At 46.1% G+C, this 14,156-nt stretch overlaps 1 protein-coding gene across 2 annotated transcripts in view; it reads right to left on the bottom strand.

Moving 5' to 3' along the window:
• The window catches only part of CIAO3 (cytosolic iron-sulfur assembly component 3), a 643,683-nt gene that overhangs the window by 551,899 nt on the left and 77,628 nt on the right, over positions 1 to 14,156 (bottom strand). The window lies entirely within an intron of this gene.

Below are 14,156 nucleotides of genomic sequence, written 5' to 3'. Positions count from 1 at the left end.
TAGCGGGCATGTGTGACTCCAGCCGCATGGTGAGGACCCTCGTGTATATTTTGGCGCCAGTGTTTAGAAGGGAAATTGGGCGATATGATGCGCATAGTTTGGGGTCCTTGCCTTCCTTGGGGATAACCGTTATAAGCACCTCAGTAAAGGATTCTGGGGCAATGCCAGATTGTAGGATGTTGTTAAAGAGCTTGACCAAGAATGGAAGGAGGGCGTCCTTGAAGGTCTTGTAAAACCCTGCTGTATAGCAGTCATTTCCAGGAGCTTTCCCTGTTGGGAGTCTTTTAATTGCTTCTTCTATCTCTTCTCCTGTGATGGGGGCGTCAATGGCTTGTGCTATATCCGGGGGTAGACTTGGGAGAGATACCTTGTTCATATATTCTGTAATCGACTCCGAGTGTGGGGTGGCATCTGAGGAGTACAGTTTCTCATAGAAGCTAGCAAAGGTTTCTGGGATACTAGAGGGGTGGTTTTGGTTGGCCCCTCACCGCTCTGTATTGTTGACACCCATCTTTCCTTTCGTTGCCCTCAGAGTCTCGCGGCGAGTAGGGCGTCCGCCTTATTCCCTTTTTCGTATTGTTTTTGTTTTAAGTATTGAAGCTTGCGCACAATGCAGGCGGTTTCCAATTGTCGCAATTCCTCCCTCTTGTTGTTGGCCTCCTCAATTTTTCGAGATCTGTCAGGGCCACTTGATTGAGCACTGAAGTCAAGCTGAGTTATTTCGTGTCGGAGACATGAGTTGGCATTCTCGTTTCTTTGCGGCTCCCTCTTTGATGAGGATCCCGCTCCACGTGGCTTTGCCCATACTGTATTCACTGAAATTTCTCCTGTATTGTTCTGTTCGAGGTACTGATCAATGTCCTGCCTAAGTTGATCTCGGAATATAGGATCCTTCCAGAGTGTCTCGTTGCAGCGCCATTTCGAGTTTCTGTGGGGGAGCGCCATCGATTGATGGAGGTCGTGACCATATCGTGGTCTGACCACGTCACCGGGGATATATTGGATGTGGACATCGCCTCAGTGAGGTCCGGGGTGAGATATATGTAGTCTATTTTGGTATACGTGGCATGTGGTGCAGAGTAGAACGTGAAACCTGTTTTTCGTGGGTTCACATGCCGCCATGCGTCTGAGTTTGTAGACGTCCATCATGTCTGCAATCCGGGTGCGTCCCGATTCCGGTGGGGTGGCCACTAGTGGGTTTCCTGCTTGTCTGTCCCATTCTGGGTCTATCCACGTGTTAAGATCCCCCCCAAAATCACTTCACCTTCAGCTTCAGTCATAACTTTGGGGACAGTGTGTTGTAGGAACCTGGACTGTCCTGAGTTGGGTGCATATATGAATTCAAGCTTAAGGGTGGTGCCCTGTATTTTGCCGACCAGTAGGAGTGCTCGGCCGCTTACGTCAGCCCATGTTTTCAGGATTTCGAACTGTAGCTCCTTGCTGATCAGGATGCCGACACCGGCCTTCTTGTGTGGACCTACGCCACAATGTTCAGAACCTGTCTTGGCGTACAGGACCTTTCTCTCCTATCCCTTACTGTAGCTGGTTTCCTGTAAGAAAAGTATATCAAGTTTCGCTCTTTTGAACTCTCTGGATACCAGTGACCTTTTTGTTGGGGAGTTGAGTCCCTTGACATTTAACATGCCTATTTTGATTGTGCCACGCCTGTCACATGTCATTTCATGTCTGTTGATCATTTGTACGCCTTCTTGATATGCGCTTCGGGACCCGTCTTCCATCGCCGGGTGCCACCGTGGTGGAAGCTGTCTGAGAAGTGTTCATGGTCACCTGGAGCGGTGCCATTTCCGTTTGCCCTCCCACCTCCCTTTCCCCAGAGGTATCCAAAGTGATACCCCTTGCCCTCTGTTCATCCTCTTCGTCTTTCACCTTTTTAACGAGGGTCTGGATTTTGGTTTGATGGTGTCCGAATTTGACTGGGTGGATGCTGCCCGTCTAATTTCGGACCACCGATGGGGACCGTTACCTTGCGGCCACTTTCACTGCTAGTATCAGTATAACATATTGAGCCCCCTTCCCGCCCGTCCCCCATACACATTAACACTCAACAAAAATTGTTATGTGTAGAACGTTTTTCGATACATGCGGTTCCCATGTTCTTCATCGGTCGGCTGGTCGATCCCACCTTCAGGGAAGAACCCTTCTATGAGTCGGGTCCCGTATCGGAGGTGTACAATTCATCAGGGTCTTAACAGGTGTTCATACAATGTCGACCCGATGACCATTCTTGACATTCAGGACCTTAGGGTGGACAATTATTTGTCACTATCTGGTGTGTCGTTGAGCCGCCGATACTTCCTTGACCCTTTGACTCTCCTTCTCCTCGGGCCCTGAAGCTCCCATCGGGTTCCATTCTGCTCGGGTCCTTCTCAGTCTCCTTCTTTTGAGGCTGTTCCAAGGAGGTCCAAAATACAATCGCGGATCTCTTCCCGAGATCGTAGCTGAATTTGTCTGCTTCCGTGCTCGAAAGTGAGGAAGAAAGGGTATCCCCACCTATATCTCGTGCCTTGCTCTTTAAGTCATTTCGTCAGGGGGCTGCAGAGGCGCCTCAGGGCCAAGGTAAGTGAGGATAGGTCCTGAAATATGGTTATCTGCGCCCCTCCCAATGTCAGGGGTCCCCCGGATCTGGCTTTCGTAAGTATCCTTGTTCTGTCCTGATATCGGTGAAATCTTGCGAGGACTGACCTCGGGCCGCCAGGTGGGCCTCCGGCTCTGTATTCTCTCGGTTTTAGGCTCATTGATGTCCTCGTCTGCGGTCAAGATTTTGATGATGTCGTGTATTGTTTTCTTGAGGTGTTCTTCCCTTTCCCCCCTCATGCTCTGGTATCCCAAAAAATCTTAGATTGTTCCTCCTTTCTCCATTTTCTAAATCGTCCATCTTCAGGCCGATTTCTTCTTCACTCTTCTCCATATTACGTATCCTGAGGTCCATTTGGGTTTCAAGGGTATCTATTGAGGCTTGGTTGTTCTCCACTCCTTCTAGTCTTTCTTCAATATTATCCATTCTCTGTGTAATCTTATCGAGTTTGCCTCAGAGACTGGCGCCCATGTTTTTAATTTCACTCAGGAGGGCAGCAATGTCGCCCTTGGTGGCTGCTGCTCCTGTCTCCAGGGCTTCTGTAGACATCGTGCTTCTCTGATCTGAACTCAGGGAGGGGGTGGGGGGTACGAGGTGCATGCATATTTGGCTAGTCTACTTTTAGTGTTCATGGAGCGGTTGTTGTGTCAGAGGAGGCACACGCCCCTTTTATGGGGGCCTTGCCCTCTTTCGGGATGAATCCGGGTCGGTGGGCCGCGACGCTGCCCGCCTGGCTCGTTGCATCCACGAAACAGGAGGAGGCATTCGCTCTACCCTCCGTTTGGTTGGACGTCTGTTATTGGGTCCAATGTGGTTCTGGGAGCGCACCAGTATTTGGAGCGTCTTGTGCGGAGCAATGGGTGGGTTCACATGTGGTTACTGTCCGTTTTGGCTCATTCAAAAGGAGGGCACACGCCCTGTGTTTTGGGGCCCAACCCTCTAAACTGCCGCCAGTCTCTCTGCGTGGTTCTCTGAGGGCCTCGGTAATCTGTTTTGCAGAGGTTACGTAAGTAGTCCACCAGTTGCGTGTGCCGGGGCTGTTGGTTGTGGCGTTTTAGGCTAGGTGGGTGAGGACTGGCGTCGCTGTGGGGCGTTCCAGTATCCAGGCGTCCTCCCCGATCGATAGGGAGAGGGTTTCTGTGGGGTGGAGTGTTCTGGTGCCCTTAAAGGTTGCGAGGGCGTCGATTCACTGCTGGTGCTTTGTGCAGAGGTTCGTGGGGGGTCCATGGCCGCGGCGGGGGTACCTGGCGAGCTTATGACTTTGGATACCGTTGCTTCCTTTTAGGGCTTTATTGGGGGTTTGTGGCTCGTAGTAATCCTTTGCCTATTGCGCAGTTAGAGTGTCCTTATTTACTTTCAGTGGGCCTTTCCAGTTCCGGAGCCTCCCAGGGAAGTATGGTGGCCTGTGGGTTACTGCTGAGGCACTGAATCCTGGTCCGAGGGCCGTGGGCTTGCAGGTTGGGGTGAGGAGATTCCTCAATGGTGTTGTTCCACCCTCTTGATCTGGAGGTGTGCCGTGTGCCTGCCCTGATCAGGTGGCATGGCAGGGCCACGAGCACTGCTGCCCGGCTCGGGGGGCCCGTGCATATTGCTCCGACAGGGGGCGGGATGCGCAGCGGGACCTTCCTGCGGGTCCCAGACACCTGCACAGTTGGAGATGAAACGTTTATAGGGGAGAGGGGGCGCTCACCTTTCGCGGCTCCACCACTCCCACGTGTCGGGAGTCGATGGGGCCTCCCTGTGGAGCTCTGCGCAGTCCAGAGTTCCGGGGGGGGGGGTGCAGACCCACCTTGTTTCTTTTGTCCATGCCGGCTGCGCGGAACGCAGGATCTCCCTTCTGCGGGCTCTATCCTCGGGTCTCCGTGGGGTTGGGGGCGAGGTGGGGCGGGTAGGCCACACACGGAAGTGCTGGGGCGCCGGTACCTCTTGGGAGGGCAGGGGCCAGGCTTCTCAACTCCTCCTCTGTACGCGGCCTACAGCCCGGATCCCGCTCCTGCGTGTGTCCTGGAGGGGGGGCCGCGCGGTCAGACGGTCTTTGCTCTGGGATGGCTTCTCCGTTTTTGCTCGCGTTTACGGTCAGTCGGGGGGGGGGGTTCCCCTTCTTTCCCAGCACAATCACCAATATGGCATCTACTGCACAGGGTGATTCAGACACAAGGAGAGGGCTGGTTGATTTCACAGATCTATAGTGATCTGATCTTGGTAGACAGGACAGAAGGGATTGAAACCCCGAAGAAAAAGGTGGGAAATAACCCTGGGAGAATCCATTGAAGAAGACTGGGCCTATATACTGAACCAGAACCAAAGGTTTTCCCTTCATTCCAGGTATAAACATACCCATTTCAAATGTCTGCATCAGGTGTACCATACCCCAGCCAGGCTACACAGACACTTCCCTTTCACTCCGGATGCACTGTGGCTCCAAGATGTCGTCTACTGTCATGACACAGAAACTGCATTCATTAGGACCCTTGCCTTACATGTGCATCCCCATGTCTGGGGCCCTTATATTCAATACCCGATTACTACTGCAGTCTGATAAAAAGACAGAGCTGGTAATGTTACTTGGTACTTTACATTCTTGGGACTGTGATTCCTATGCGCTGCTTGGAACAGTGTATACCTTGGGAAAATCTGACTCCATGTTGAGATGTTTGTTAACGTTGACAAATGCAAAAATAAAGTTAAAACATTTTTTTAATTTTTTTTTTTTTTTTTAAGATAGCCGTTCTAACCTCCTCTAAAATGGGGCTCTGTAATGTTTCTTTTTTTTGATTCAGTCAATTTTGGTAGGTTCAGGCCTCCCAAATAGTTTCCAATATTGGTTTCCAGATTAGCCTGTTCTTCATTGTATAGTTCTGCATAAAGGTTTGCAAAAGAGCTCACAATCTTTCTAGCCATCTCCCATGTATTTTTCCTTAGCATCGCGATATTCTTATCAGCCCTCTGCATCTCTAACATCTTGGCTAATAAAGGTGGCAGCCTCTTCCCCCCCCCCTTTTTCATAACTTTTTCTTGAATAGTTTACATTTTTTTATATAACTCCTGATTGTAGCTCTCTAATCTTCTCTCAGAATCTCAAGATGTTTTCCCGACAAATCTGTATTCGACACTGGTTGTTTGGCCAAAAGAGTCCTCACCTCTTGCAGTTCAGAGTTTGGACTTCAAAATCCATTGCTTTTCTTTTTCGCCCATGCCTAATTAAGATCACCCTAATTGTTGCTTTGGCCACATCCCAGACCATGCTCAGTCTAACCCCTTTTCTTAGTTTTTACTGAAGTAAAACTCGATTTCTGACTTTCCCTCAATAAGGAATCCTTATACTGCTACCTTACATTCCCCCTATCCTGCATTGGGAAGGCCAACTCTGCCTTGGCAATGTCGAGATCAGACCAAGCAATTGGTATTGTTTCCACTTCCCCATATATATATATGGCGTTGAACTCATTCCACTAGCAAATAATCCAGTCTAGAGTGGGACGAGTGCACTTGGGAGTAGAAAGTGTAAAACCTATCCTGTGGGTTACTCAGTCTCCAGATGTCTACCAGTCCCATTACCGTCAGAGCTTTCAGAGTCTCTATAAAAATCTGTGTTCCTTTGATAAACTGTTTTTGGTTGGGTATACAATCAGATTAAAATCCCCCTCAAATATAGGGTGGCCCTCAGCCACCTCTTCTACCTCCTTCATCACCTTGTCCAGGTATAGAAATTGTCCAACATTCGGTGCAGAGCAGCATCCCATCTTGAGTTGGACTCCATTTAATATTACTTTCAGAAGTAAAAGCCTTCCTTCCAACTGCCTTCTCACGTTGGTTTCTTCTAATGTTTAATTGTTTGAGAATAATATATCCTACTCCTGGTTTCTTAACCCTATGTGACGCACTGAAGGCTTGCCCTACACCTGCCCAATAACTATCGCTCTCCTCTCCTGGTTTATAGTGTCTATCCGGCTTTCTCTAACCACTAATGAGTGCTTGTGTGGAAAATGTATTCCCTTGACATTGGGTGTGGCTACCTTCCATAGCCTGTCCATCAAACGCCCTCCCATCATCTCCAGACAATTTTTCAAGCTCCTTTCTCTGCTGTTGCCCCATGTCTTTGGTACCCTTACCATTTGTTCACGATTAATTTCGCACAAGCTACATCCTTACTTTCTAGTATCTTCCACCTTTCGTCCGGTAACAGAGGACCACCTTTCCCACCCTCAGCCTGTTTGTAACTTTACAAACCAAAAACATTGATAGGAGTGGAGAGACCCATCATATTTCCTGAACATCTTCCATCCTCTCCCCTCCTTCCCCCTGCTGAAAATGGCATCTGTGCCCTTGTGAGACACCCTGTTGGACCAAGCAAACAAGGGTCACCAGTGATCACTCACTCCATTTATTCACCCATTTCCCTTCTCCCCTTATATCCCCACAGAAATCCAATAACCATTATTTCACCTTTGGACTGCTAGAGTTCCACAGGTAGAACCCACTGCCTCAAAGTCTTCACTTTTCACGTAAAGCATCGTCCTTTACCAATACGCATCTGCAACAAGGAATTGAATTTTTGAATCTTCCAGGAGCCTGGAATTTCTACTCTTTCTCCCCTACTACTTCCTTTGTCCTCTGGAGGGCCGGTCTCTGTAGCTTGAGGTCTTGATTGAGGAACGTCAACAAGTAACGTTGCATGTATAGCTCGGTGTATGTCTGCCCTTTGCAGCAGTTCGTAAGATTGTCCATCCAATTGACCTCTTTCTGTCTCAGCCATTCGGTGAGCGGTCTACATTCCTTCCTCTTTGCCAGCATTAGGTCTAATGATTTTTTATATATTTGTATCCTGGGGCCCTTATGCGAATGACATTCAATTCTCTAGCTTTCAATAGGATACGCTCCTTATTCCTGTAGCCGTGGAAACTGAGCACTACATATCTGGGGCCTTTACTCATTTGCCATTCACAATGTGCTCTGTCCAGCTGGAGATTCAGAGATTAATCCTTGAAGAGCACTTGAACCATCCCCTTCACCTCCCTCGCTACTGTTCCCTGGGATTCTCCTTCAATCTCCGGCAGCCCAAAGATATGGCATTTACACATCCTTTGCCGGTTCTCGGTATAATCAATCTGTCCCCCTCTCCTTTAATTTCACATCTGTTTTAAGCTCTTGTAGATCAGCAGATAATGTATTATTTTCTACTCTCTCTTCCACCTTTTGCAGCCTGTTCTTAAAATCTGTGCAAGAGACATGAATTTCTGGCTTGATGGCTTTAGTTTCCTCCAGTTCATCCTTAAAGGCATGGTCTAGTAAAAATTTTTATTGTCCCTACGAGTCGGCCATGTTTTCTAAGCCTAAGTGGCTCGATTTTAGAAAACTTTCCTATGGACCTTACCTGAGTTTTCGTCCATTGAACGCACGCGAAAACAAGCACCATGGAGACGCCATTTTCTGATAATCCTATCTTTTCCCCGATCGCCCTGGCTGACCTGCTTTTGCGGCACTAAATCAATTCCCCCGCCCCTGAGCCTGACATTATCAAAACATGCATATTCCCCGCCTCTCCCCGTGACGTTACTGTGCTGCGTAGGCAAACACGCCCAGTCGTCTTCTGCGCGACTCCACACAGAACCCGGAAACCAACACAGATCAACTCACAACACAGCGCGCCACAATTCGGAATATGAAACTGTACTTTAAAATGAAACAGCAACACGGTACTTTTGGTAAAGTACATTTATTTGACATTAAATGTTTAGAGAATATTCAGCAATTGACATATGAACTCCGGAAGCCATTTATTTTCTTTTATCTGTATCCGCAATAACTGTTCCGTTTCATCTTGAGTCATGCGCTGTTCCTTTATGGTACACAGGGTGTTCCTTTTCGTAAAAAGAATCACTTTGGAAGCACAGTGAACCGCAAGGCTGTTCCATCAAGTAGGCACTAGGCCAGCGTAAAGGTTGATATGTTGCTTCTAGACACTAGTACAGCGTAAAGGCATGTGGGCCCTTGGCGATCGTCCCATAATATGGTGATCGAGCTCCAGTTGTTGACACGAAGCTGCAGGTGTCTGCTGAAGAATCCATCTGCCGGTGTCTCAAACAGGTGGCAGTGGCAGAAAGGGATCAAATACCTGTTATGAAAACAAAAAAATGATGATTAGTCTCGCTAGCCGAACTTCATTAATATTACTCATTTTATTTATTACGGCCGATCAGAAACTATTTGCTTGCAAGGATAGTTCAATGGAGTATGTTCGTCTCTAAAATCAATGCGAAAAGTAACGAGATAAATCGAGGCCAACACACAATGATAAACGACAGTCTACATGCGTGAGGAATGATATGATATATGATATGGCATTTGTAACGCGCCTATACTCAAGTGTTTCTAGGCGTGACGAGGCAGGTGGGGAACAAGGGCAGACAGACAATGATCCTACTAGGCCAGGTGTCTTTCTGATCGCGCAAGGGGATGGGCTGTACATGGTTAGTTGAATACAAATTAAATAATAGGGCCAGCTGGTGGCAAGTGCAAGGTAAATGCCGGGAGAAGTAGCTGAAGGATACAGAGACAGTCCCGTAGTGCAGGGAAAAGTGGCTGGGCCAAGGACCGAGATCGGTGAGACCAGTGGACCTGCATGCCCATGTGCCCACTACGAACAGTTTTACTTGCTTTTCCTAGCTCTTCATTCATTCATTTATTCATGCACCCATTCATTAAATCTTCATTCCAGTATAAAAGCGTGTAAAGATTTACTTACATTATATTTGAAATTTCCATTGTGTCTCTTTGTAATGCAGTCTGTAAAACGGACCGTGCTCTTGACAATGATTTTTCGTATACTGACCTAAAACTGAAATTCGGTCTAGTTTCTGAATTTTCTGCCTTATCGTCTCTTACGTTATTGTGCACTCCCTTCAAATGTAGTTCTTTCAGCATGGTCCCTGTCTCAAGGTCAAAAAACAATAGACCCTTATACTTCCAGTGCGACTTGTGGGCCTCATCTGGGCGCTGTCCTTCGCATTCTTTATTTGCAACATCACGTACTATAGGCATCTGTGAGAACTTGAAGTTTAGAATCCGTCTATGTAGTGCGCCTCAATGTGCAAATGCGAACTGGCTTCTCTCCCAAATGCCACGGGCCGCTTGGCTGGCGCGTTCTAAGTGCCCCAATTATGTCCCCGTTGTCTGCGAGCTTTGCAGCCCAAATTGAGACATTTAATTTTTGGCGGAAGGTCAGGGAAAGTATAAAGTACCACAGGAGTGGAGTTAAAAGTGAGATTTATTGTTTTTTTTTTTTTTTTTATTATTTGCAATACGCAAGCCTCCACTCCGTTAACAGTGCGCAGCATTTACATGAGATGAGACATGAGAAAAATATATACATACACATATATGAGGTGAATAGAGAGAATTCAAAGATGACACCCAGCTTGTTCGCCACCCATGATGGTGAAGGTAGGGGTTAGGGTTACAGGTACACTGTACAATAACATTTATTTACAAAAAGACAATCGTATTGCAATTATTTAAACCGGGATTTGTACTTCACAATCAGCTGTGCTTCGGGTGGGCATGGCACAGTCGCAATCGGTGGCAATGGATCACTGCTCTGCACAGAAACGTCCAAAATTCCATATCTGTGCTTCTCTAACACAGCAACAATAAGGCCTTTCACAAAGTCGAACTGCATTTCATCATAGACTGGTTTGATCACCCATTGCTTACTTCGTTTTGAAAACACCTTAGTGTAGCGAGGCATCCTTACTTTACACCTAGTCCTAGATTGTTCACGTCCGACATTGCTGTTATGGGCCAAGACTGCTAGTAGAGTGCAATGTTTCATGCCCCGAAAGCTAAAATGCAAGCGCTTTGGCCTGTACTTTAGGCACATATTGTGGAACACCTCCAAATCTCCTGTGTGACAGAATTCTGTCAGTCCTCTCAAATCTCTTGATAGAGTTTTGTCGAAAACAATCTTCTCAATGGCTTTGTGTGTCGGTGAAGATGGAATCAACCACTTCTTCTTCCGTGCCTCCTCTGGGGACAAAGGGCCATGTTCACATTGGTGGAAATGTTAATTTGCTGTCCAGCGGTGAACGTTGGTACAGTGGTGCATCAGTGACCGCCATTTTTCAAGTAGTATTTCCACTGACTCCTCACAAGTTTTTGAGCTCCACCAAAGATGGTTGGTGATAGAATGTGACCACTGCAAAATACTTTCAAAACCTTTTTTTTTCCCTGCAGCCGAGATTTTCTTATTGATTGATTTAGCAAGATGCCATACGTCAAATTGATGTTTAATATGTGGGAACTGCTCTCTCATTGTCTTGGCAATTGAAACGTGTCTATCCGTGGCTATGAGGTCGATGTGCATTCCCCTCGATTGTAGATATTCCACTGATTTTATAAAACCTAGTTTCTCCATGGCCACTGAGGATGTACATTGTGTTACCTGCACGACCACCGAACTCACAATTTTCTTACTATCCATGTCCTGAAAGTGGTAGGTGCAGCACTTGGCAGAAAATCCAGGGCTGTCGCACTGTCCATCGCCGGCTAGCCTGAATCGTTTGCCTTTGAATGTACTTGCTAGAGACAATTGTTCAATTTTCCAAGCATCACTAATGGCCGGAAACAGATAATCACGTTGGTATGTATAGTACAGCGCTTTAGAAATGAAATGGAGTCCCACAAACTGAAAGAAAGCCCCTAACTTTCTAAAACTGGAGCCACTAAAAAGTGATGCAGCTGCACACAGTAGATTGCCTGCTGGCAGTTTCCCCAGCATCGGTTGTGCAGACCATGAGAACCTATGATTTAATTTACAGGCGCCATTTATTTTGACGTTACTGCCTTTTATTTGACGAGTCACATTAATCAATGGCTTCCCACATACTTTCCCTCTAATGGAATGCACACATTTCAGCATACTTATAATTTCCATCAAACAACTGTCGAATACAATGTATTTGCTCTCTTTCATTAGACTGTCATCCTGCGTCAACGTTTTTCGGCCTTTGACGTTGTGGAGATTTCAACACATTGGTAAGTAATATCGCTGATATCAAGTTCTGATGCGTCTATGGATGCTGCGGCTGGTTCATTCTCTGTCATTTCAACATCTATTACTTCGACATTGATGGGAGAACACAACAATGTCGACAGGTTTTTTGGTGGCAAATTTTTGGCGGGTGTAGATTGTGTAAATAGATCTGCAACTACTTCAGAGCTATCTTCAATACATTCAATAACATCTTCTTGTGGTGGTGCGGTCGCACTGTAGCTATGGTCCAATGCAACTTTGCTGTAGTCTCCAAACACAATTAATTCATGTTCTGGCCATTGGACATGAGCATCTCGAGCCTGAACACGCCTCGCCTCAATTAATAGTTCCTCCATAGTGTACACGGTCTGGCAAGCCACATCTCTCATTCGCTTCACTGTCTGTGTGTGTATAGTTCTGACACCCACGGGTAACTGGAGGAGAGATTGGAAAAGGGATGTTCAGTTTAAACACAAGATGGAGTGTAGTAGAATTGACTGGAAAAAAACATAAAATAGTCCCCAGCACAAACATTTTTTTAAAGTTATGAACTGTTTGTAACTAACCTTTTTTTGTTTTTTTTTCTTTGCAACTTTTTTGACTGGACCTTCAACATCTGCACGCTGTAGCTCCGATTCGTTTCCGCATGTCCTCCCTTCCTCTTGCGCTGCAACGACTATATTTTCTGTATCCGCATAGACAGCACGGAATGAGGCTCCATCGTCTCCCTGAAACATAGTACTTTCATTACTATGTATCAAAATATTGTTAGCATAAAACACACGTGAGGACGAACACACAGGTACATCTCCATAGCCAAATACGATTTAAACATTGTGTGCAACAATCAAACGACAAGTATTCGACCAGTGATGATCTATTTCGATGGAACTGTCAGTATCCATACCTCTGGCTCTGCATGCACTGCCATGAATGGTTGTATTGGAGAGGAGGCATCCGCATCTCCCTGAAACACATTACTTGCATTAGTATGCTTTTCAATATTGGAAACACAACACACACTTGGGGTCGACGGCACAGGTACATATAAAGAGATAACCGCAAATGATGCATTGTCCAAAAGAATCAAGGAAAATCCAAATATGATCACATTTCATCGACTAATTTCAACGATTCCTTTACATCTGCATCATCTAAATGAGATGTTGTGATTGTGGTGGAAGCTCAGTCGTCTCCCTGAAACACAGTACTTGCGTTAATAGGGAAGAAAGTATAGCAAATGGAATCACGTTATATGATGACGCTCGATGGAGCTGTCAGTAGCCATAACTCGTGCTGCCGAAGAATATGTAGGGATGTTGTAAATGTAGTGCGCACTTCCGAAAGCTGTTGCGCCGATTCGTATACGCAAGGTCCCGCTTCCACTTCCCCTGGAATTACTTGAATGTCAGGCTCGGCATCAAGTGCAGGGGTTGACGCTCCATCAACAGCCTGAAACATAGTACTTGCATTAGTGAGGATTACAATTGTGAAAACATAACACACACCTGGGGTCGACAGCACAGGTACATATCAACGGCTAACCACGAATGAAACATTGTGTAGAACAATCAAACGACAAGAATTCCAGCTCTGATGATGACGCTCGATGGAGCTGTCAGTATCCATACCTCCTGATGTTGAAAAACATCTAGAAATGTTGTAGATGTGGCGGACGCTTCAGCATCTCCCTGAAAGACAGTACTCGCATTAGTATGGATAATTAATTATAACTGAAAAAAAACACCAGTGGACGATAACTAAGGTGTATATTAATTGGAAATCAGTAACCAAACATTCGGTAAAATAATTACACGATAGAATAAAACAAGTATGTAGCGGATTAGCCTAGTAAGATTACCTGATACGCGCTAGAAGTGGTTGATAACTGCGACCACGTCAAGGATGTAGAATGTTCTTGCTTCAGATTCAAGGGATAGTCAAGAAGTTGTAAAGGTCAATTAATGATTGATAATGAATTGCCAATATTAAAAATAGCCATGTAAACCGACAGAATACTTGAAAAATGCTCAATACAGCACAGTTCCCTGTCCCCATATATATATATACATTGCGTTTGTGGGTTATGAAATCGAAAAAGAATATATTGATAAATGTCATTATTCAAAAAACTATACACTCATATCAATATCGAAATTATTACAAGGGATAGAACACCTACAATATCTATTAATCCATTCGGCTACACACTACCGCAAGGCCGAAAGCTAAATCCGGACACTTGACTCACCGGTGGCGGAATGTGGACGAATAGAGTGGGAATAGTGTTTTCGCGCAATTTCTGTGTCGTTCGCCGTTTATTCTTCTTTGTTACCCAAGAAGTTGTGTACATGTCCAAGGAAAAGTGCCGGCTGCAGATGCGGTATCGATCACCCCTCTTGTCCTCTAAGACTTGTTGGACTCTACTTTCCAGCTCATCCAGTGGGTATCCGCAATGTCTGACCCATTCTCTTATTCGATCAACAGTTTTCGGGAATACATGCATTGTAGTTCCTTCAGATTTCGCAT

Source organism: Ambystoma mexicanum, chromosome 2q (genome assembly GCF_040938575.1).
Source record: "Ambystoma mexicanum isolate Mex_15411 chromosome 2q, UKY_AmexF1_1, whole genome shotgun sequence".
Classification (NCBI taxonomy): Eukaryota; Metazoa; Chordata; class Amphibia; order Caudata; family Ambystomatidae; genus Ambystoma; species Ambystoma mexicanum.
Note: the sequence above shows the minus strand (reverse complement) of the source record. Positions and strands in the feature narration are given on the sequence as shown.